Raw genomic sequence first — 26,192 nt, 5'->3', positions numbered from 1 at the left:
CATGACTTGGCTAGCAAAACAGCAATGTACACTACAGCAGGTGTGAGCAGCCCTGAAACAGATGTGGTCTGAAATCACATGCAGAATATTGATGCCAAAACATTTTACATTAGAGAGTTTACTAACGCTCTCTGCCTTGTATACCAGCCCAGTCCTGGAATCTGATATCCTTTCCCCAGACCAAGAACTAAGCTGAGTTTGGACTTGAATGAGAAGAGCAGGTGACTTTGGTGAGAAAGAAACGTCCTCTCCCTGCTTCTTCCCTAGAAGAATTTTTTCTTACCTCAGTGCTCATAGCAGAATATAAAACGATACCATGAAGATCCCCTTTGCATCTTTGCACAGAGACTTCTGGCCGTTGAAGGATCTGCTTTGCCTCAGCCCAAAGGGAAAATAAGGAGGCAGCTTGAAATCATAGTCTGTTGAGCATCAGTGGATGTGTAATATACAATCGTAAAAAAAATATTCAAGCAAGTGTGGGTCCTGCCGGGAACTTGGTGCACAGATTTCATTAGAAAAATATATCTGTTACTTAAATATATTTGTTACTTAAGTTTGGGCCATCTGTTCTATTTTTCTTGAATTTAAAGTCACTTTCTTAGTGGAATATGTATTTTGAGCTTGTTTGGAGAGAGGAGGGCGCTTTATTTTGTTTATACTTTAGTACTCTTTGGCTAAGCATGAGACTGATAAAATCAACTCTAAAATGTCTTTTGTTCGATCACTTTATCTCACCCACGTGGGATGACTTTTACATGTAAGATGCGACTGAGATAAAATTTAAATTGATCATCTAATGCCTGCCATCACAGACTGGCAGTTCTGACCGGAGGCTTGGGATTTGCAAAGGAAGTTGAGTCAAATGACCTATAAGGCTGATAAGATAACCCCAGACTGTCGACTCCCTATCACTTCCCTGCCCAAAGTTCTTTCATTAGGGAAGGTAGACTCCATTTCCCCACAGACTGATTCTCACTGAAATTCATGTCCAGAGATATTTATCATAGTACTATTGATAATTCAAAATAATTTGGAAATGACCTAAATGTACATTGATTGGAGATGGGTCAATAAATTATGGTTTAACTATACAATAGAAGATTATGTAGCTATTAAAAATATTATTTTTAATAATTTTAGGATATTTACAGACAGAGGAAAATACTTACTCTATGATATTAAGTGAAAAAACCCCTAAGTGTGTAATGGTATGGCTTCAATTTTTTTAATTACATAATTATACGCACAGATACATAAATATGTATATTTATGTAGTCATTTATTCAGTAAGCATGGATCAAGTGCATTTTATGTACCAGACACCGTGCTAAAGGGCTGAGGGTATAGAGCCAAACGAGATTAATTCAGTTCCTGCCACCATGCAGTTTATAGTTTAGTATGCATAGGAAAAGGCATCAAAAGCAAATATATCAAATATTCATAATTTTTTTTTCTGGGTGGTGGGTAACTTAAATTGTCTTTACGAGTTTCTACATCTATCAGATTTTCCACTAAAAGTAAACGCCTCTTATAGACAGAAAAAGGTAGCAAATAATATTTTTTAAAATGAGCAGAGCTGAAAACCTGCTCCTTGGCGGGAGACTTTCTCGCTGAAACTGGAGGTTCAGCTCAACAAACTGAAAGAGCTTTGGCCCGGGACCAGGAGACGGTCACTAACCCGCTACGTGACCAAGGACTAGTGACTTTCCCCTCCTGGTCTCGGTTTCTTTTCCTGTATGGTGATAGTCTGACCCCAGTGATGCCTGAGGTCTTGCCAGATCTCATGCTCAGGGTGTGGAACAGGACTTGCAGAGATTTTACATGGGGAGAAGGATTTCCATAGGAGTAAATCTGCGGACTGCTCTTATAATTGTCCTAATTCATAATTTGGTTGTGGCTTCTTATTTTACACACAAATATTATCTTCGATTTATGTGTAAATCATTTTTTTGAGCATCCTAGACCCTTCCTCCTCCATCTTTTGCCTTTTTCACACCTGGGAGACACAAGACAGAAAAAGATATCACCATCTTCTCCGTGTCAGCTTCTCTGTGCGCCCTGAAGCAAATGATTTTCCGTCCATTATGGACTATTCTGCCTAGTCCTGTGGCAGATGTAACAGAGGATACAAAGTGGGAGTCAGGCATTGTTTGATCAAAGCGGCTTGAAGCCTTGATACAGAGAGGCATTGAAAGCTTATGAAACAATCTGAGAATGGTGCAGCCGTGTACGCCAGGCTGGCCCCTGTCGTCCCAACAGGAGACATTATAGGTGTTCTCACGAGGGAGACAAATGGCATGGGTGGGACTAGTCAGGAGAAGACTTCAGAGTAGACAAGGTGTGGTCTCAGCCTCATGGGATGGGCGTGATTGAAATAGGGACAAGGACAGGGGATAGCTTTTCTAGCAGGAGGAACACACTGAGTGGGGAGGAAAAGCCATGAGTGTTAGGGTGGTGAAATTTAGCAGATAAAAATACTGGACGCCCAGGTGAATTTGAATTGCAGATAAACCCTGAATACATGTTTAGCATAATTATGTCCCATATTTGGCACGTATAATAGTAGGCACATAACTTATACTAAAAATTATTTGTTGTCTATTCAAAAGCCAAATGAACTAAGGTGTCCCGTATTGGATCTGACAGCACTGATTGGTGTTTGCTCATGTGAGTAGGTACCAGCATCCAAGAAACTCACCTGTTCCGAGCAGATGATTCAAATTCTTATCCCACTCTCCTGGATACTTAGAGAGTCTGGTACTGGCTCTGGGATTGTGTCTCTACTGGGTTATGCTGAACAAGTAAATTCATGGACTCTAACTTATTGTACCACTTATAAAATAAAGATTTCTGTATTGATGCCTGTGTATTCTAGGACACTATAGCATGAGAAAATTTGATATTAAATAAGAAAGGGAACCAGACCACTCCTGGCATATCTCATACAGGAGAAGCTAATCCTTCTCCTTCTAATTTCAAGCCCATGAGATTCACTGCTACTTGCTGAGAGTTCGTCTCCTTTCCCTTTGTCTGGGTACAGCTGGAATCATTCCCATGTGTGATGGGATTGGCTTTCCTTTACATTGTCGTCCTGCTTTTCTCAAATCCCTTCCCAAATGCAATGGACCCTATAACTCCTCTTGGGCAGTTGCTAGATGGGAAGAGAAAATATTAAATCCCCAATTCTGTCTCCCTTCCCCGCAAATACAACCACCAAAAACTCAGAGCGAGGGAAGGCAGCCGGGGCAGATGTCCATCTGCTTCTTCTTAACAGGACTGAATCAGCCCGATTTTCACTTGTGAAATCACCCATCCTCCAAATGCGAGAGTCACTTTTCTTTACCTCAGAAAACCGCAGGTAAAAACCATGCCTTTTCCCCAATCTCTGCAGCACCTGTGTGGTGTTAGCACGTGAGCATTTTTATGCAATCATAGTGAAGGATTTAGAAATGTGTTCCCTCTTGGCGTTCATTTAAAGTGCTCATCTGTACGAAGTGAATTCTCTTTATCCGAGAAGACTGGGCCTTCAGAAGAGGTAATTTACTTCTATTTATTTGTTCACCCACTTAAACTCTCGAGCTTTGCCCCAAGCGTTCCTCGTCCTGGGAATCTTGAGTGGCCTAGAGGGACCACCAAAAACACAAAGAGCAGACTCAGCGCTCCACAGAAGGGCTGCTTGGATGTGATTTGTTCAAAACTGGCTCTGGATACAAGCAGATCATTTGTATATTACCTGCTTTTGGTCAGGGTTACTTTATAGCCCGTGCCAACGGGCAGCATTTTCAGATCATGAGCTCTTTAAAGTGGTCTCATGAAGGTCTAACTTGCTTCATTCTGTGCCAATTTTTGGAGGGACTTTAGGGCTGATGCTGGAGTTCAGTTTAGCCCCCAGAAGTGAGTGTATCCTTCTCACTTTGCTCTGACAGAAGCTTGTGTCTGGCATGAAACGCAGCTTCCTGCAGCCTCTGTACAGCATACTCCATCGGGCCTCTGATCGTCTGTGTGTTTTGATTCTGGGGAAGGACATTAGAGTCAATCTATGGAATCCAAGTGACCTTCAAGAAGAGAAATCACCTCCCTCCCCGGGGAGCCTCAGAAAAGCTCCACCTTCCTAGACAGCCTCAGTTTTCACCTACCTTGTGCCTGGATGCCACACACCTAGCTCTGTAATAAGTTAGCTGCCTGAAGGAACATAGGCTTTCTGGCTTTTGGGTAAGGTCTGCAGGGCACTAGGACCTGATTTGGCAAAGGTCATGTTACTTCCTTTGTCTGTACTGAGGCCAAGTAGGAGAATTAGGAACATAAATTCTGAAAGATTAGATTGGATGAGAACAAGGTAGCTGTTGTTTCGCCAGAGCTTAGAGAGCGTTACAAAGGTCGTTGGACCCACTTCTGCTTTTTGGGGTTTTTTAAAATAAATTTATTTTATTTATTTATTTTTGGCTGCGTTGGGCTTTCTCTAGTTGCGGCGAGCAGGGGCTACTCTTCCTTGCGGTGCACGTGCTTCTCATTGTGGTGGCTTCGCTTCTCATTGCGGTGGCTTCTCTTATTGCAGAGCACGGGCTCTAGGCGCGCAGACTTCAGTAGTTGTGGCGCGTGGGCTTAGTTGCTCCGAGGCATGTGGGATCTTCCCGGACCAGGGCTCGAACCCATGTCTCCTGCACTGACAGGCAGATTCTTAACCACTGTGCCACCAGGGAAGTCTCCCACTTCTGTTTTATTTAGAGATTTCCCTGTCTTAGTCAGCTTGGACTGTTATAACAAAATGCCAAAGACTGGGTGTACCAAATACCATAAACAGACTTTTATTTCTCAAGTTCTGGGGGCTGAGGAGTCCAAGATTAGGGTGTCAGCATGGTCAGGTTCTTGGTGAGGGCCCTATTCTGGGCTTGCAGATGGCTGCCTTCTTGCCGTGTCCTCACATGATGGAGAGAGAGAGAGAAAGAGCAGGTTCACTGTCATCTCTTGTTCTAAGGGCAGTAATTCCATCATGAGAAGCCCATTCTCATGACCCCATCTAAATCTAATCACCCCCATCTAAATCTAATCATTGGGGATTAAGGCTTCAACATAAGAATGGGGGCACAAACATGTACTCCATAACACTCCTTTTCTGATTTGAACACTACTGCTATTGTCTTTTCCCTGCTGTGTGTCCCATGGTGTGCCCCATGAAGTAGGGAAGAGGTTGTGTCCTGACCTGGAAGGAGGATGGACAGCTGTTGCACTTTTGAAGACTCAGCTGAGCGGTGAACAGTGGCAGCCCCAGAGACGTGGTCTCGCACTGCTCATCCAGAAGATCTCAAGCCTGGGAGCGTATCTGACTTGGCAAACGTGACTCTGTGCTAAACTTCTCCCCCAGGTCTCCACTGGACAGTTAGGACATTTCTAGAAAATGATGGAGTAAATTTTTAGCATCTCCCTTCCCCTTCCTTTAATATTTATTCAATTAAGTTTTGGTTGACTAAATTGATGCATTCACTTTTCCAGGGGCTTCTTTAATATTGACTTAAAATCCTGAACAGGACTGAACCTGTCCTGGCATCACTGCTTCCCTCTACTTCATAGTCTCCCTTGTATTGGTCTCTTCCGGTGATGCTCTCTCAGTCTGGGTCAGACACCCACGGGTGGGAATCTTTTCTCATTCAGCAGAGTCAAAGGTACTCTTCCTCACTCATTCAGTGTTAGAATAGTCCTTGGTTTAGAAAGGTCCTTAGAGATATCTAGTCTGTTTCCTTTAAATTAAAGATGGTTTTTCCAAGACTACAAAGAGGTGAAGAGATGGATGAATTAGAACCAGGCCCTCTAACTCTTTCCGTAGCACCAATGAACCTCAGTGATGATGCCCCAGGAAAGTCTCAAGGTGCAGGGGAGGTGTCATGGGCTGTGGAAGCCAGGAGCCAGGTATCCTGAGAAAAAATGTCTGAAATAGTGTCTGAAATAGCTTTATGAAGCATATGCTTCAGATTTTGCTTTCATGGAAGACAGCTGAGGGTCGAAAGTCTATGGAAGGGTGGTGAGCACCTTTTCGCCTCCTGGAAGCTCCCCCATGCCAGCGTCTTGCTGTGTCACTGCTGCCGTGGCCTCAGCCCCCACAGAGCCCTGTCACCTTTTCCATTGACTGACAGCTGCTCTTTGGCATATGGAAGTCACTGATGCCTCTGAGCAGGTGATTAGCAGCTGAGTAAGTTTGGCAAGAGGGGAAGAAATAATATTGCAGAGTCAGGAACGAGAGAATTCTCTGGTTCACTGGACTCCTAAAGGCAATAGCAAGGTAGAGAGTCAATGTAAAGATATAGTATTACTCTTCTCAGATGTCAATGGAGGCATGAGGCCAGTGGGGGCTGTGTGTGTGTGTGTGTGCGTGTGCACACACACACACACACACACATGTTAGAGCAGATGGCAACAGAAAAAGGATTCTCATTTCAGGCCCAAGTGGGCAAGAACCTGTTTGCGTGTGCAAGTCATTCGTGGCCAAATGTTTACTGTTCTCTAAGAAAGTTCAACCCTGTACGGGGCTCAGGGAGGTTTTATTTATTTAAAAAGAAAACATTTCCCTGTAAAATCCTAAATGATTTTGTTGCATAGAAAGCCCTCCTAAATCCTGCACATTTTTAAAAGCTTAAATTGCGTAATTGTGTTTGGAAACACAATTCCATCTCAGGAAAACCTCTGCCGGTCTGTATAAAGGATTATTATACGGGTTTTCATTTCGATGGCAACTTATCTGTTGGTTCGCTTTTATCTTTTGTCTCTGTAGGTCAAGGTTTGTCTGGTGGGAACCTACACTTGCAGGTTGCACAGGCCAGCTCCTGGGAAAGCCAGAGCTCACATCCCGTGGTTTGGAGTTTTAGCCAAATCTGGCCATGGAGGGAGCAGCGGGAGATGTCCAGGTCGGCCTCAGATGGACCAAGTGTCCGAGGAGCCTGAGAAGTGAGGAGAACTAGATGTGATCTCCTAACCTCATGCGTCTGGTTAGGTTCTGCCCACGCCCCCGATGGGAGATGGCCTGGGTGCGGAGGGAAAAAATCCTTGCTACCGGTGCTGTCGACAAGGTTTCAGGAAGCAGCATTGGCTTTGTTTTCAGGACCCTTTAGAGCAGGAGTTAGCAGACTTCACGTGAAAGGGCCAGATGGTATATAGTTTAGGCTTTGGGGATTGCATGGGAAGAGGCACAGTGAAGGCTATTATGTGGGTTCTTATATAACTATTTAAAATGCTACTGTTTAAAAATGTAAAAATTATTCTTAGCTGGCAGACCTTAAAAAGTAGGCAGCTGGCCAAATTTGGCCTGAGGGCTGTAAGGGGCTGATCCCTGTTTTAGAGAACAAGAATCCAACTGAGTGTCTAACTCAGCTTCCGGTAAGGTCTCTGACGGTCCCAGGCACAAAACAGAATTGTTTTTCTCTAGAGCTTTTGAAGGAAACGTATTTGAGAGTGGAGGCCACTTGGCGTTGGCCTGATGGGCCAGTATGGTTTGGACTCTGCTATAGGGCTATTTATTTATGTGTTTATTTATTTTAGTTTTGATGGGTATGTGTCAAGCTGATTCTGACCATCTCTTCCCAACTTCACATTCAGAGGTGTCACATCAGTATCTTGAACTTGGCCATAGTGAGAATATTTATACTATGGGAATCAGCAAAGGCTACAGATCAGGACTTTCTTGGAAGTGGGAAGAATAAGCACCTGTAAATATTTACCAGCACACCACTGGGTATTTGCCTTGTTGTGTGAATTACTTTAGAGAGTTTTCTGGTGCCGGTTATATGTCACTGTGAGAAACATGAAAAGGGTACAGGAAAGCCAAATAAGTGAGCTGGCAGTGTGGCCTTAGGGGGAGCAACATGCCTGAAGGGCTCGAGGCTGGTTAGTTGTTTGCCTACCTGACACCTCCGCGTGAATAGGCACCTCAAACTCAGCAAGTCCACAGTGGTCTCAGACTCTCTCCACCTTCAACAAACGGCACGGGAGCCATCTTGGTTTTTTTTCTCTCTCTCACCTGCCTGCCTCCCAATCAAATTAACCCTCAAGTCCTGCTAACACAGCTTCCTATGGGATATACTGATTCCCCTCCAACTGCACTGTGCTGTCATTCTCATCTTGCCTACCATTATGATCTCCTGCCTGCCAGCCGGTCTCCTTTTGCTGGTTCTACCCCCTTCCAGCCCGTTCTCCTGGCCAGAACAATCTTTCTAGAATGAAAATTTGCTCAGATCTCTTCCTGGCTTTAAACCCTCCTACTACGGGACTTCCCTGGCAGTCCAGTGGTTAAGACTCCGTGCTTCCAATGCAGGGGTGAGGGTTCGATCCCTGGTTGGGGAACTAAGATCCCACATGCCGTGCGGCCCAGCTAAAAAACCCCAACCAAACAGACAAAAAAAAAAAAAAAAAACCCTCCAACTATATGCTACAGCTTCTAGAATAAAGTCTAAACCTCTCACTGGGCTTTACAAGACCATTTCAATCAGCCGAGGCCCACCTGCCCAGCCTCCTTCTAACTCCTGGGATTTTCTCACCCTGTCATTCCACAGTCCGGTCACACTGAACTTACATCACCTGGAATGGACTGTGCTCTTTCTCACATGGTGTTCTCTCTCTCCCCGCTACAATTTTTATCACTCTAATTCTCACCACCATCCCCTTCACATCTTTGTTCATCCGCTCTTCCTGTTGGGAAGTTTCCTTCACCACTCCACTCGGGGAGCTGGGAGCACTGCTTTACCCCCAGAGAGCAGCATTTAGAGGAAAGGGCAGCTGGGAGTGAGCTACACAGATGCTTCCAGAGTCTTGTCTGTTGAGTTTACACAAACTTCTAAGCTTATAGCCCAAACCTGCTTCCTGAAGGCTTTTTTGCTCTTTCTGAACACAAAATGTATGCCCCAAACTCCTTTTTAAAAAAATTAATTAATTATTTTATTTTATTTATTTTTGGCTGCATTGGGTCTTTGTTGCCGTGCGTGGGCTTTTCATTATGGTGGCTTCTCTTGTTGCAGAGCACGGGCTCTAGGCACGTGGGCTTCAGTAGTTGTGGCACACGGGCTCAGTAGTTGTGGCACACGGGCTTAGTTGCTCTGCGGCATGTGGGATCTTCCCAGACCAGGGCTCGAACCCGTGTCCCCTGCATTGGCAGGCAGATTCTTAACCACTGCTCCACCAGGGAAGCCCTGCCCCAAACTCTTAAAGCAACACAATTATGAGACATCGAAAACCTTCTGAACAAATCTAGTGGATCCCAGAGCACAGTACTTTGTAGCAGGCAGCTGCAGTGCTAGTTTTAATAGATCCCTGGTGTTGAAACACAGTCCTCAGACTACAGTAAGTGAACACGACTTGTGTACAGTTATCCCTGACATGCTATGGCCCACGGGAAATGCTCCCATTGTTTCTCCAGCAGTCTGTGCACTTGGGCTTAAAACTCATGCTTTTATGTCTGTACATGGGACAAATGAATAATATGTCTTTGGGGTATTACTGTTGAAATTATAGTTTTATAAATGATAGCACTTGAGACCTTGTCTGTTTTAAAAGATCAAGTTTGGATTAAAATGGGAATGGTTCAGGGGCAGCCAGAGAGCAGTCGTGTCAAAGACACAATACAGCATCTCCCGCCTATAATGGTGTCCAGAGAGGTGGGGCGGGATTAAGGTAGAGCTGGCTGAACCAGGCTTCTTTCCTCCTCCTCCCCGCTGGCCATCTGTCAGCTCACAGCACTCCCTAGTATTTAAACAATTTCCAATCTCCATCTCTTAAAATAAAGCTTAATATATTCACATCTGGTGATTTCCTGCTCCAGTGATGCTTAGTTTTGGCCTTCATTTAAAACAAACAAACAAAACAAACAAACAAACAACTATTCTGTGATTGCTTTGTGGTGCTTTGGAGGAGTTTCTGGATTAGGGATTTGTGACTCTCTTTGATTGCATTGTGATTGCGTTTCCAAGTGACAGGAAGGAGAGGAAAGTTGAAGTCTGTTTGAACCATGCTTCTGTGGGTACCAACCCTACCCTAGAGGTAGATCAAAGTCATCTGAGCTGTATTTTTAAAGTACAGGTTGCCTAGCTCTGCCCCAGACCTATGGGACAGAATCCCTAGGCACGGAGCTGGGCATTTCTTTTTAAAAGTTCCTCCAGGTGATTCTAATGTGCAACCAGCATGGTTAACCATGGACCCAAGTGATTTTTAAGTCTTACTGGAAATTGTCAGTTGAGACTTTCTGTCTTGAAAGATCCTTTCTTCTGTGTTGGCCATTGAGGTTCTCATTCTGAGTATTAACAATGTTGGAATATCTACATTTACTGTCTAAACATCAGGAAAAATGGCTAGATAATTTCAGTCTTCAGAGGGACTATGGAGCAAAGCATTCGAATCGGGACTGTCATGCACGTTCATTCCTAAAGACCAGAGCAAGTGGGTTTCCTATTGAAAGCCTGTTAAGTTGCCGTGTATTGAGGGATAAACACGCCTCTCCTTCCCTCAAAGAATGAAAGAACATCAGTTTTGGAATCAGGGTAAGTTAGCTTTGAGTCCTGGCTCTACCAACTCCTTTGTTGGTAAAACCTTAGTTTTTACAACTGTAAAATGGGCATAAAATATTTTTCTTGCAGGATTATAGTAATTTGTAAAAACGATGAATCATGCCTGGTACATAATAGTTGCTAAATAAATGATAGTATTCTCCTCCTGGGCATAAAAAAAAATCCTAGAATTTCTGCGTGGTTCCGAACACTTTAGAGCTGTCCATTCTTCTCAGGGAGCTGGTCTCCAAAATGATGAATAAGGTTCTTGCCTCTACTGGGCTCTGTTTCCACTTTTTTTTCTGGTCCAGTTTTCCCATTTGGTATTTGCCCCAAGCATTAAAAGATGGAAGCAAAATAGTGTTGCCCTTCTGGACAGCAACCTTTTCTGGTATCTTCTCAAATGTAAAGCTAATGGCCAGATAATGAGATAAAACATCTCAGTTTAAAGCAAGTTTTGAGGCCAGACTGTCTGTATTGTTGTCCCTGCTCTCTATACAGAAAGACAATGTGGGATTTCCACACTAGGCTCCCATCTCTTCTGATCTTAACAAAGCCCCTTCCTCCCTCCCCCGTCTGCTCACCAGGGAGAAGGATCAGTTCTCTCCGCTCCTTCTGCTTTGCTTCAGCAACGCACCTTCTTTTAATTGTTCTTCTGAACCCTGGGGCTTTTTCTAGCACAGAAGCCTTTCGAACATAGCTCCTCCTTTGCAAAAACTCTCACCTGAGGGGTGTTACAAACCTCTGCATCTGAGTGAGCTGAGTGGCTCAGTATCTTGAGAAGACCTATTCTCTTTCCTTTGACAGAGTGAAACATCCCTTTGATGAAGAGAGGAGGAGTCTGCTTTGATGAACGCATTTCCATTCTTGCATGAATTTACATTCATGAATTATAATGTCAGACATTTTCTCTCTGGATCTTATTTTAAAAAGCTGCTACCTGGTATTATTCACTTACCCCGCCACCCTAGAGGAAAGTGTGTCTTTGTTAAAGCAGAGGGCTTGGGACAATGTTGTAGGACAGATGGAAATTTTGCAAGATGAGAGGAGTTTGCCAGATGGGGAAGGGGGGGAGGGGAGTGGGTGGGTATCTGGGGTAAAAAAAACCTTCTGATGGGAACACATTGCATAGGACCTTAAAAATGTGGATGAAATCAACAAAAGAAGGAAAAGGCAGAGCTCAGTAGGGCAGGGGGCCTCGAATTGATGGGTGGTGGACCAATGGTTTGGACGGAGACTGAGCACAGAGCTATAAGTCATATTAGAAAAGGGAAGTGCGTCCAACCTGAGACTGATGGGCTAGAGAGCAGTGGAGGCAAATGAACAAGGCGGTTTAAGAGGAGGAAGTACAGTAAGATCTACGACTGAGGAGAGCTTATCTCTTCCTGATGGAGAAAAGTGCCTGTCACACACTGGAGTGAATTTCTAAAGCAAGGGAAGGGAGAGGGAGAGAGATTGAGAGACAGAGACAGAGAGACAGACTTTTATAGATACAGTATTTCATAGAAAAACTAAGAATAATGAAATTCAGTGTTTGGGAAAATTTAGAGAAGGGACAGAAAGAGATATTTACTGACACTAACTTGCAGACCCAGATAACATATACATACATTTATAAAGCAATAGTCAGGAAATGCATCTTCTCTGTAAGGTTCTAGGCATAGCAGAGGCTTCAGGGATGATTCGATAAGTGACAGTCAAATACAGTAGAAAAAGTCCGACTTAGGAGTAGATCAGACCTAGGTTATGAAAAATAACGCACAGCCTAAAAGCTGAGAATGATGTTCTATTCAGTGGACTTGCTGAGGACTTAAGCCCAGGATGCAGCCTCTCAGATAGCTCTGAGGGACTGTTCCAAAGAGGTAAGGGTGGAGCCAGGAGATACAGGAGTTCAAACAAAAAAACCCAGATAGTCGAACATCGAAAGATTACTGCTGATTAAAGAAAACCAGACATACCAAGTTAATGAATTTAGCACTTTCTATGTATGGGAAGGTGCAAGAGCCTGGGCTCGTTGAAATCATTCCCTTGACGTGCACCTTAACTATCTAAGGCCCGTATCCTGCTTCCCTTCATCCTGAATCCCCTCAGGTTGCACAGTTGGGGCAGCTGCAGGGGCCGATGCCTGCAACATCCTTCATTTACTAATATGGTGGGGAACATTTTTTTGTCCACAGCTCCATTTCAGCTGGAATTTCAATTCACTTGTCTAAGAAACAAGGATGCCAGTACTTTACCTCAATGGGTTGCTGGGTGGATGAAAAGAGAGGTCTGACCTGGTACTTAATAGGTTCTTGGGCCCAAGATAAAGGATAAACTGGTATCCCTCAGGCCCTTCTCAGGGATGTCCGCTGTGCATCTGTACCCTAATGGGCACCAGACATTTATCAGATTTTTCAACATCCAGTTCAACATGTAGGGTAATAGGGATTCAATTTTCTACATGAAAGCTCGTGTCAAATTTTTTTCTTTTTTCTTTTTTTTTTAACCGTTAAATGTAAGAATTTTGCTTTCCAAGCTGTCAGGACTATAAACACTTCTTTTCAACAGTGACTCAAGAGTTGAAGGGGGTAGGGGTGGGAACCAAGCAAATAGTGTGAACCCTTGGACGCTTTTAAAGGCAATGCGAAATGTTGTAGGGATGGACAACTTGCTTAGTGTTGGTTTACATCTTTTGACATCTTAATCTGTTGCATTGAAACGTCTGACTGTGAACACGTTTGAGCATGAACTACTGTATGAGTGCTCAGCAAGCATGGCCATGTGACTTCTTGAGGGTCCTACCACTTCTCATAGATCAAAAATCTCTTGGGGTTCTTCAACCCGCTTTGATTTCACTAATGATACACGGTGAGCTTTCTGGCCCTGAATTGATCTTGTACTTTGTTTCTTCACTTTTGACCTCTTACCTTGCATTTATTCCCTGGCGTTTTCAAGATATTTTCATGTGTGCTGATGTAGAGGGAGTGTTTCCCTATTTTGTATCCTTTTCATTTTGGTTTACTTGTATGGTAGGCAGAATATAGGCCCCTGAAAGAGGTCTACATCTAAATCCCCGGAATCTGTAAACGTTACATTATACGGCAAAGGGGAATTAAAGTTGTATATGGATTAAGGCTGTTAATCATCTGACCTTAAAATAGAGAGACTACCCTGGATTATCTGGATGGGCACTGTGTCAACGTGAGGTCCTTAAAAGTAGAAGGGGGAAGCAGAAGAGTAGGTCAGAGTGATTCAATGTGAGACGGACTCAATCTGCCTTTGCTGGCTTTGAAGATGGAGGGAAGGGGCCACGAGCCAAGGAGTGTGGGTGGCTTCTAGAAGCTGGAAAAAGTAAGGAAACTGATTCTCCTCTAGAGCCTCCGGAAGGAACAGGGACCCCCTGACACCTTGATTTTAACCTGGTGAGACCTGTGTCAGACTTCTGACCTCCAGAATCTTAAGATAATAAATAGTATTGTTTCAGCCACGAAGTTTGTGGTCAGTTATCACAGCAGCCATAGGCATCTAGTACAATTTGCATCTCTCAAAATATTAGCTTGGTCAATACTGCCCCATCAGGTAGATGCATTTGGGGACTCACTTTGGGAGAACCATTCCTGTTTAACACCTTGTATCAACAACGTGAGGTTTATTGGAAATGTTGAATTTCTGCCATGAGTCTGAAAATTAGCCCCTGCGGTCATACCGGCTGGTGGCTTCATACAGGACTCTCATGGATGGGGGACGGAGGGGGGAAGGCTATTCCCCAGAGGATCTACCTGGAGAAGTATGAGCCACATCCCCATGGAACATTCTTCATCCCTCCACACCATCCACACAAGCTTTCCTCATCCCTCCACATAATACACACACTCTGCTTGTCATGGGCTCACTTCCTGCTTTGGTCCTTTATTTAGAAGAACCATCTCTCCCTTTCTGAGAACAAGTCCACTCGACCATGTAGAGAGAAGATGTTCAGGAAACACGTATCAAGGTTTCATTCTGAAAATCTTAATGTAAGAGGTGACGTTGAAAACCTCAAAGACCCCCAAGTTTAGTAATAGTTTAGAGAACTGGTAAGTATGAAATGTCCCAATGTTACACTGGGCTTTTCAGAAATTAGTTTTGAAAAAAACCTCCTCTAGTCTTCACTCTAAAGGATCAAAGATGACTTGTGAATAATTTTAGCCTCTTGGCCTAAAGCCTGATTAGGTTTTAAAGATGTGTTTTTCTTCCCGGGACTCACTTTGATAGAACCATCCCTGTTTAGCACCTTGTATCAACAACCTGAGGTTTATTGGAAATGTCGAATTTCTGCCTTAGGGTTTCCAAAGTGCAATGACTCAGATATTTGTTGTTTGTTCTAAGTTATTAATTACAAAGCTAGAGAGATCCGTGGTTTATGGCACTCTTAGGACTATATAAATGTGTGAAAACAGGGCTCTCAGCTTATCCAGTCACAGGACTTCAGCCAGCACAGAGCATCTTCAGATGGTCCAGGGAGAAGCCTTGGAGACGCTCTCCCGTGAGGATGAGCCAGTGGGTCTCTTTAGGATGTCACAGCTTTCAGTGAGCTATTGATAAATATTAGATTATAGTGAAAGTCAAATTTGAGATGAAGTTTACATAGAAAGTAGAAGCCTAAAATGTAAATCCTGGAGTATATATAGTAAGGAGAGAGAGTGTATTACACAAGCAATTATATCACAGTCTGATAAATGCTGCCATATGAGAAATACAGGCTGCTTCTCTTCTTTCTCTCTCTCCCTAGCTCTCTTCCAATTCCTCTACCTCTTTCTTTTCTCCCCAGTTTTTCTTCTCCCTGCAGAGACCAAAAGCTGCTGCTGATCTGATCGACTTCCTTTTTTCCGCACCTCAGGGCCCTGCTTTGTAAGTGTACTCAGTGGGGTCTATATTATCTTCATCTCAGCTGTTTGCTTTTTCAGAAAATATTTTGTTTTCTACTTTATTTTTAAAAGTTATATGCGTTTGATTGTTTCAAATTTATTTTTCTGATTTCTCTTTTAATTGAAGTATAGTTGCTGTACAATGTTATACAAGTTACAGGTGTACAATCTAGTGAGTCACAATTTTTAAAGCTTATATTCCATTTATAGTCATTATAAAATATTGGTTATATTTTGTTTTCTATTTTAGATTAGGGGTGGGATATTTTATTTTTTATTTCCAGCTTTATTGAAGTCTAAATGACAAGTAACATCTTATGTATTTAAAGTGTACATAACTTCATACACATATTCATTGTCAAACGTTTACCACAACAAGTTAATTAGCACATCCCCATCACCTCACATAGCTATTTTTTGGACTACTGGGTATTTTAGAACGCCTGACAACATTGAAATAAGTCTTTCACTGAGAAATAGCCCAGGTTCGCAGGCAGGGGAAGATCTAAGGGCTGTGTTTCAGGCTCGCCTCCCATGCTGACCCTAACCTATTTGGACAACCAGCGGGAGTGCTTCTGCAGGTATGGAGGAGAATGCCAGCGCTGAAAAGAAAGCCCTCTTCTGCTGTGTATTCTATGTCATCACACACAAAAAGGACCCAACGATAAAGGAAGGCTCGGAGCTTAAGAAAAATCCTATTCCCGGTGGAAGGTGCCTTTTTTCTCATTGCTTTAAGCAGTGAGTAGCCGGCGTCAGCAGCCAAACAGCACACATCCGGGAGCCTTTGGTATTAGGCAGGATGTTGGTCTGCCAGCTTCACGGAGGGAAGGAACAATGGCTGTTTAATTTGCTTTTTATAGCCAAGCCCATTTGGGGAGAATGAAGACAGGAGGATCTCAGAAGAGCTTCCTTTCCCTGAGGGCTGGCCCATCTGCTCAGGGAGAGGAGGGTCGGCTGCACGCAGGAAGCCACTGCCCTCAGCATCGTCTGTGCCAGGATGCTGGCCCACGTGGCCACGGAGCAAATGACAGGCTCTGAGTGCAGGGAGGTCAGTTAGGGGCCCCTTTCTGAGCGGGAGACAACTGACTTCTGTCCCGGGATTACCGGGACATATGTTCCGTGAACGTCCTAAGTATCCTTTCTCTAACAAAGCCTCTTTTGTCAGGGGGTATTACAGGGAGGGTGAAGGCTCACTGAAGCTCACCCCTGCAAGTGATTAAACATTTAAGACAAATTAATCAGACTACGTTCTAAGTATTGTATCTTAATGCCTCTGAGAGCAGAAAACAGGGAACAAATTATAAACATCCACGCATGGCTTTGGGTCATTAATATGAACATCAGTTTCTGCATATAATGAATTTAATTATTATAGCTATTCTTTGATTTTGTTGTTATGAATTCTATCTTGAAACTTGTAGGGGGTCTAACAACCAGCTACAAGGCGCTATGCTTTTAGAGTGTGTGAGTCTATCTTTCATCATCTTAACCTTTCTTGCTGCTTTGACGTCTTTTTGGAGTCTATGTGAAAGTACTTCCTTCTTTTTTTTCTTCCCTCTCGTTTCTACTGAAACTAATAAATTGCTTTGTTATGTTCATCTGTAAAGTAAGAATAAATAAGCTCTGGAAAGAACTAATGAGATTCTTATGAACTTCACTGACAGCTCTGTAGGCTCTTCCCAGACCTGTTTTTGTTTTATTCTTATATCGAGGTTCCTGCCTGTCTCGCAGTGACCTCCAGATAAGGAAGGTATTTTAGGCCCTGAGAAGGTGAGCCAGGGGTCTTTCCTGAATGGCTCTGACTAGGTTGAGGGTTTAAGGGTATGGGCAAGATCTGGGTGAGAGAAGGACCTTTTTGCTCGGAGCTTGGTCCCTACACTTAGTGAAGTTTGCCACGCTGGATGCTGGTGGTTTTTACGGGTGCCCTTGCCCTCCTCAATGCTGAGACAAATGCAGCTGAGGTGCCCTGTCTTTGCCTCATATTTTCACTTAGATTCAATGCTCATCCCCAGGTGGGTCCCTCTGCAAGATAATGATCCTTTCAGTACCTTAGATGACATCATCTGGGGATTTGTGGAGTGACCACACTGCTGCTGATAAAGAAGAGATAACTGTGAGAATATTTGTCATCTGAGTCTCAGGATGTTTCTTAGTCACATATGTTCTGAAATGGTAGTGGGAGTAAATAGGACTCTGATGACTGCTCTAGACATCAGGGATGGAAAATTCTTACCTCATTTAGTTTAGCCCTCAAGACTCATAGAGGCTGATGGCTCCTTGTTCATCCTCTGGGCTTTGTCTTCCCATGCTTCCTTCTCAGGAGACACAAAGTGGTGGATGAAGATCTCAGTGTTAGAGAAATGTTTTCAAATCATCATGCCCAATAGTTCCGGTCCTATTTCACTGGAGGAATGATTATACTCCCGCCCAGGGTGTCAGACTTTGTTTTTAATTTCTTTCTTTTTTATTTTTTTAACATCTTTATTGGAGTATAATTGCTTTACAATGGTGTGTTAGTTTCTGCTGTATAACAAAGTGAATCAGCTATATGTATACCTATATCCCCATATCCCCTCCCTCTTGCGTCTCCCTCCCACCCTCCCTATCCCACCCCTCTAGGTGGACACAAAGCACTGAGCTGATCTCCCTGTGCTCTGCGGCTGCTTCCCACTAGCTATCTATTCTACACTTGGTAGTGTATATAAGACATTGATTTTAGTTCTGACTCTCTGTGGAATCTAGAGCAAGTCACTTAAAAATATTCCTGTGCCTCAATTTTTCTTCTTATCAGTGGTGTCCGATAGAAATAGAATGTGAGCTACATACGTAATTTTAGATGTTCTAGGAGTCCCATTAAAAGAATAAAGAGAAATGAGTGAACTGTGTTGAATATATTTTATTTCACTCAATATATCTGAAATAGCATCACTTCAAGGTGAGATCAATATGAAAATTAATGAGATATTTTACATTCTTATTATTCATACCAAGTCCTTACAAATCTGTGTGTATTTTATACTTATAGCGCATCTTGATTCAGCCTAGCCGCATTTCAAGCGCTCACAAGCCACACGTGGCTGGCAGACAGAGCAGCTCTATAACGTGGAAGATGTCTTTTGTTTTTTGTTGTTGTTTCAAAAAAAGTCTTTTAATTGTTCAAAGTTGCACAAAACGACATCACAATATAGTAATATTGAGTCACGGGGGTTATTCTATGGTCGAGGAACGGGTGTACTGTTCTCAAAACAAGAGGAATCAATGTCTATTGCTCTTTGAGGGGTATTGTAGAGTATTTTGGAGCTGAGTGTACATCTGCCTTAAACAATTTGACAGATGCGGGTAAGGATTCACAGTGATGCCAAGAAAAAAGTACGAATAGTCTTTTTTCCTTCATGGGTGGGCTGGAAGGTCAGGTAAACTTCAAACGATCAGATGAGGAGCCTATGAATTACAAGAGACCATTGAGGCAAGGTCAAGAATAGGTGAAAGCCATCAGATATGGAAAGGGAGATTCCCAAGAATCAATAATATTAGCATGCTAGGGGTGTGTCCTATGAGTAATCCATTGCACTTTGAAACATGTTTCACTGGTGAGTCCACGTAGTCCCCCAGATGTTTTTAAGAAGTAATCTTAAAGGCTGTCATGGTGATTGAGCTGAATATGTTTAGAGACTGAGGCATGTTAAGAAACATGTTGAAGTAAAGAAAGGATTTATTGTAATGACAAGTGCAAACACAAAGGTGGTGCCTTGAAGGAGAGTTGACAAATCTACCTATCTTCCCAGTCCTGTCCAAGGCAGAGGGTATTCTGGCCAATGTGTACTTTCCAGGTGCTCGGCAGGAAGACCCCGGATCAACCGGCAGCCTCAGAACACAAAAAGTCTCCGCTGGGGAAATCCCACGCCCTCTGCTCCCGTTGTGTAAGGGCAATGGCTAACCCTGGTCAAATACCTACCACGTACCAGGCTCTTCAATGATTCTTCTGTAAAGCAGACTGCGTTCTCTTGCTAGGTCTGTCATAACAAGATACCACAGCCTGGGTGGCTTAAACAACAGAAGTTGATTTTCTTACAGTTCTGGAGGCTGGAAGTCCAATATCAAGGTGGCAACGGGGCTGGTTTCCTCCAAGGCCTCTCTCTTCTGCTTGGAGGTGGCTGTCTTCTATGCACATGGGCCCTTGGTGTCTCTTCCTCTTCGTATAAGACACTCATCATATTGGATTAGGGACCTACCCTGATGGTCTCATTTAAACTCAATCACCTGTGTAAAGACCCTATCTCCAAATACGCTTACATTGTAAAGTACTGGGGGTTGGGACTCCAACATAAGAATTTTAGGGGGACACAATTTAGCCCATAACACAGATATTTCCCATCTCACAGATGAGTAAACTGAGGCCCAGTGAGGATAAATGACTTGCTAGGGGTCAATAAACCAGTTGAGACTACGATCTGGATTGCAATACTGCAATACTCTTGAGGCAAAATGATGTATCTGGCTAGTGCTGTATAGGACATTTGGAAAACTCAGGTTTTCTCATCACCTGCGTGATGACTTGGGCATTTCACGGGGAGTGGCGGAGTCTGGGGATGGATAGAAGAATGATGCAGAGGGAGCAACTTAGGGAATGGAATCTAGAATCTGGGTGTGAGTCTTGGCTCTGTTGTGCACTAGGTGTGTTGCCGTGGGTAAGGCCTGCCCTCCCCGAGCTTATACTGACTAATATTTATTAAACACAAGGACTTAGCAGTGAGCATATATCATCTCATTCTATGTTCACAACAACCTGCGAGGTGGATACTATTACTATATCTACTTTACAGTTGAAGGAAAGAGGCTCAGAGTGGTGAAGTGACTTATTCAAGGTCACACAACCAATAAGGCCTAGAGTCAAGACTCAAATCCAGGTCTGTGGATTCTGAAACCTGTATAGTTAACCATTTCCTGACCCAGGAATAAGGCCCAGGGTTGTAAAATTTTCTGCTTTTTCAAGAGGAAAAGTCTGGGTTTTAATGCAAAATCGTCAGAGTTTTAAATGTTGACTAATTCGAGTTTCTTAAAAACACTAGGCAGGTCAGACAAAACACATCAGGGAACCTCAGGTTTATACTGAATTGCCTCTCACCTGTGTGTGAGGAGGCTTGACTCGATAAGCATGGAGGTCCTGGTCCTCTGATGCCCTCTGGGTTTTATGAAATCGATTTTAGTGGGTGTGGCGTGACCTGAATGACTAGGTTTCAATCTGTGCCTGCTACTAAGGTAACATGCCTTAGTGGCCATATGAGGGACTACCAACCCCTTAACCTATCTGAGCCCCTGTTTCCCTGTCTGGAAATTGGGGATTGTACCTTGCACTTTGATGGAAATTTGAGATAGTGTTTGTAAAGTACCTGGTGAGTACCTGCTAGGTGATGAGAAAATTGTCAGCACCCAACACCAACAGTGTCTCTCTCTGTGGGATTTCGGACCTGCAAGTGGAGGGCCTACGTGGCAGTTAGAGGGGACATGGATGGTGCTGCCACCCTGAGAGTTCACACCCAAGGTTCTGCCATTTTAACTTTAGTTTTGGAATCTTCAAGATTTTGTTTTTTAAATGCGACTCTTTGTTGGGAGAGATTGATTAGCAGGCGTTAGTTGGCTTTTATTCATTCAACAAGTATTTTGTGAATTCCTAAAGTAGTGACAGAGTAGTTCACGAGCTCAAATGTGTGTAAGAAGTACCTGAGGAGCTTGCTTACAATAAAGGTTCTGAGACGCCTCTCCCAGACTGTGCAGTTTAGCTGGAGTGGGATGGGGCCTGGGGAGCTGCCTTTTCACAGCTCTCTGGGGATGCGATGTAGGTGGTCCTCAGAGCAAAGGTGGAGGCACAGCTGGTCATATCCCTGCCTGGAAGGACATCTGAAACTGCCCTGGTCTCCCTCAGCCACAGCCTTTCCCACACGATGGCCTTACCTGGGCCAGTTACCACTCAGGGTGGGCCTGGGGACCAGCCAGGTGGGAGGGAAGGCAGGAGGGAGATTCTGTCCTTACTAGATGGGCTGAAGTCAGATTCCTTACAGTGGAACCAGCCAGTTCATTCTTAATAAATTTAATAATAAAAGAGCACCGTTTCAGGGTCCTGAAATAAGTAGTAATGGCCAAGATTGTATTTTGGTGTGTTCTGACCTCCAGGCCCCTAGTTACCATCAGCATAAATAGCCCAGGGCACGAAAGCTGCCAGGAACTTCTCTCTCTCACCAAAGACCCAGAGCAAGTGGGACGGTTTCTGCCAGTGATGAGTCGCTAGCACGCTTGTGGCTCTAACACACCCCTGGGGCTATCAGTCATTTCTCTGCTTCCCACCCACGCACCTTAGTTTAGTGTGGTGGGTAGGAAGGTGCTCCTTCTCCCCTTCCGAGTGAAGTCCCTCAAAGATTCAGACAGAGGCTGTGGCACAAAGCAGAAGGCGGCCGGCACCCAGGGCCCCGCACCTGCCTGGTGCCGTAAATGCTGTGTCTTTTGTTTCCGCTGCTGCTGCGCCCAGCAGGGATCTGCGTTATGACATTTGCTGCCCAGGTTGTTTTTTTTCTAACAGCATCTGGAAGGGACTCTGGGACGGTCAAACCAAACCGCATGGTGTTCTCTGGAAGCTGAGCTGAGGCGTGTGGGCGGAAACAGCCTCGGGTTTCTTTGCTTTCTTTCTGCCTAAAACACTCACTGCACATACGACAAGTTTTGGGGTTTTTTTTTTTTTTTTGCGAGGTTAGACAAATTTGCATCCTTCTTCTTTAAGTCAGAGGAAGTGCTGGAGGAAGTTGTGTATTAAAAGAATGGGGCAGGGGCTTAGCTTAGGAAGAGAGATGCTTCTTGCCGGCTTTCCCTGTGGCCAGAAACCCCAATAATCTTTAAGCTATTAACCCTTGAGGATATGGATCAATGGTGGACCCACTTGGAGTTATTATTTAGCTCAGAAAGCCCTGTCTCTTTCTCTCTTTAAATCTGAGCTTTAGACTAATCAGTAGCAGTTTGTCCAACAGTTCAGCTCCAACTCCCTGGAGACACCAGCAAATCACAGGACAGCTGCTCTTAATACTGAGAACATCATGAAAATCTGCCCAGCGCACACAGGGTGTTAACACAAAGCCCTGGTGTTGTCATTGCAAGGGAGGCCAAAGGAGAGATGAGGTCCTCGGCTGGCCCTTTCATTTTTGCCTTGGGAGCATGGATGTGCTGGTCTTTGATGTCTTAATGGGTTCTAAATTTTTTCTTCTCTTCATAAATCCAGTGAAATGATAAATATTTAAGAGTTAGCCAAACCTCAAGTCAGGCTGTCTGTAGAACTGAGCCACTGCAAAGAAAGCAATTAAGTTACTGGCATGAACCAACAGGACACTGGAGGGTATGATGTGGCAAGACCACTAGTCAAAGTGGAACGAGGCGGCTTTTGAAAATATTGTTACCTGTGCTAAGAAACCTCAAGTATAGATTTGGACCAATTCTGATCAAACTTGAACATGAACCTGTGTGTGACATCAAAAGTCAGGAGGGCTTTGCTGGCCCCGGTGGTCTATCTAAATGCGCTGCCTCTGTTTTGCTTGGGCTAACTTTCTCATTCGCAACTTCTCTGGATAGTAAATTATATTCAAATTAAGAAATGAATTTTAGGCAAAAATCAGATTCATGGAGGGTCTCTAAGGTTTTTTGTTAAGACATCAGAAATATGTAAGGCAGTGCCTCATAAAAACTTTCGGATAGACAAACGCCTTTGTAAGGATCCTAGGGGCAGGTGTTACATCTTCAATTCATTAAAGAAACAGGACTTCTAAAAACCTTAAGGCATTGTCCCACCCCAGCCTCACCAGGAGTCCAAAGTAGAGAAGAACTCTTCTCAAAGACATTTGTGGACGTGGCCTTTATCTACTGCTATAGATTTATAAATTGACCTATAAAACAAGAATCACTCCAGCTTGAACTGAAAGGGGTAGAGAGCACAAAATGAAAAGATGTCTTTGGGTCTCCAAATTTCTACTTGTAGGAAACAGGTTGGGAAAACTAGTCAGCTGCAAACAGAAGCTTACTTTTTTTGGAGAAAAGATGATTGAGAGGAAAGAACTAAGTACCCAGAAGGCAAAGCCAAAAGCCACAGTGAACAATTCCCAGGCAGTAGCTCTGAGCCCTAATCAAGGACCCGGCAATGTGTTCCTGGCTGGATTTCAGAGCTGCTACGCACCAGAGAATACCGTGTGCTTCCATTTCTCCTCTTCTTGAATGAGAGCCTGTAGTGGTTACCCCATGCCAGTCTCACTGTTGAATGTTGGTTGTGTAAGTGGTGGTGGTGGCGGAAGCTGATACCTTGTCTTTTTAGTTCATAGGTCTTCATAGGGCTTCGGGCAGAGAGAAGCAGTTTCAAGGAGCTATTCTCAAAAAGCTGAGCCTCATCTGCCCCTGGACTGGATTTAGATACTAAGGTCCCGGACTTCCAAAAGGATGCCGTTGTTGGATAAGATTCGGGGACTTTTACAGAGGGGTTGAGTATATTTTGTATGTGGGATAAATGTGAATTGTTATGGCCAGAGAATAAATCATGGTAGATCATATTTCCCAAAGACATCCACTACAATATGTCCCATTCCACATGCGCTTACAGTGTAACCTTGACATTCCTCCCATGCAGTGGTGGGGTCTATGTTTCTTTCCCTTGGCCCTATGTAGGCCTTTATGACTGTCTATACCTATAGGGTATGGTAGAAGTGACATTATGTGACTTCTGAGCCTAGGTCATAAAAGTGTCACGTTCTCTTGGGTCGCTTGCTCTTGGAACACATCTACCATGCTGCCGGTACATCAAGTAGTTTAGGCAGAAGTCCACATGGAGAGGAACTGAGGCCCCCAGCCCTTGCCCTGACCTCCCATCCTACCACCAGCACCAACTTTCCAGGCATGAGAATAAGGCATCTTGGAAGTGATCCTTCAACGTCCAGTTAAGCCACTCCAGTTGATACTGTATGAAGCAGACATGAGCCTTTCCCGTAAGGCCTGTCCATATTATACACTTGAGAGATAGACAAATGATTGTTTTTTTAACCCACTAGGTTTTGGAGTGTTTGCTCCTGGAAGTACATAACTAGAACAACAGGGGCTGATTGGTAGTTCTATGAAGTACCATCACAGGCGTCCTGTGACCCTTGTCATCCTCTACCTATAGATTCTGGGTAGAGGACTTCCAAAGCAAGGACCAGAATACACAGGAGGAGTGGATATGGGTCAGAGGCCACTAAGGCAAAAATAAGGAGAAAGTTTACTCTCTGCACTTACAAGGGTCAGTAGATCTTTTAATGCACTTGAAGACTGGTTTTCCCTAAGACTGAATTAAGTTAAAAGAGGAAATCTGCTTGCATTCACTTGAAATGAAGCTGTTGGGATGAAATCAGTGTAAAAACAAGACTTGAGAAATGGTAGCAGTGGAGGGAAGGGATCAATCTTGAGTAGAGGCTTGTGTTGCCATGCAGAAAAAATTTTGTAACCGGAATGAAACAATAGTGATCATAATTACTGGATGTCAGTCCTGACTACGGAGGAAGCAAAGGTTTGGGACGATTCTGACCCATGGGGGCTGCTAGAGGGTGGAAGAGTGGGGAAACCCAGAGAAAAACATTCCCTGCAGCAGAGAGGCAGAGATACAGATGGCTACACATTCATCCAGTGGCTGGGTATTCAGGAACACGGGAGACACCAACTCACAAAACAGGGCCTAAGGAATATGACCCTTCCATCAGCTCTAGGACCTCTCAGTACAAACTGCTCCAACCCCCCAAGCCAAAGGCCTTAAAGCTTTAAGTGATCTGAGTTCAAACTCTAATCTGTAAAGCACAGTATCAGACAGGTCCCGTCGCCCGTCCTCCGGGTGCCCCTCTTATGAGGCTCAGACATCAGTAATCATGGAGACTGATTACTCTTACTGGGCTGTGAGCTCTCTGGGGGCAGGCAGGGCACCTTAGTCACACTGTAGGGGCCTGAAAGCAGTTTGTTGCCTGAATGCATGAATGCATGCCTGTGGGGCTGAGAGCAGGAGAGCACGGATGGCACAGGAGAGCAGGCAGGCCACCTGGTGTTGTTCGGGGCGGGCAGTGGGCATGCAGGGCTGGGATACGGAGGTGGGGATGCTGGAAGGGCCCGTTTCAAGAAATCTAAGGCTTTGCCTAAGCCCTTGTAGGTCAGGAACTCTAACTAGTCTTTTTCAGTGTCCCTTTCCTGCTCTGACAAAGGGGCCACTGAGCCTGGAAAGGGTCTGGCTGAAGAGGAGTAGTCAAAGGAACCCAAAAGAATCCCTTCTGGGGCGTGAAAGGCTCTGGGCCTGCGTCCTGTAGAGCTGCATTCCTCGCCCTTCTGGGGCCGCCCCTTCCTTCTTGCCAGTCCAGGCTTCTGCCTTCCAGCCCAGGCCATGTTGCGTGCTGACTGCAGTATACACCCCAGCCTGTTACCTCTGGTTACCCACAGTCTGTGATGACAGGAAACCCCCAGATGTCACCATGAAGTCGGGACATTTGCAAGCTAAAAGGGACCTGGGCAATATATTTGAACCCCTGTATTTTACAGCCGGGGAAGCTGGGGCTCAGAAGGTCAAGCAGCTTATCAGAGGTGGTGGGGATGAGGGCTGGAAGGCACAGCTCAGCCTGCAGCCCACATCCTTCGAGTCAGCATAGCTCCGGAGAGCACTGAAGCAGACCTTCTGCGCTTCTCCCCGCTTTGTCGTTGCACATCCTCCCCAAGGTGGAAGGAAGTGGGTTTCCACCCTCTCCTCCCT

Source organism: Orcinus orca, chromosome 21 (genome assembly GCF_937001465.1).
Source record: "Orcinus orca chromosome 21, mOrcOrc1.1, whole genome shotgun sequence".
NCBI lineage: Eukaryota > Metazoa > Chordata > Mammalia > Artiodactyla > Delphinidae > Orcinus > Orcinus orca.
The sequence above is the reverse complement of the archived record's forward strand: the minus strand, read 5'-3'. Positions refer to the sequence as shown.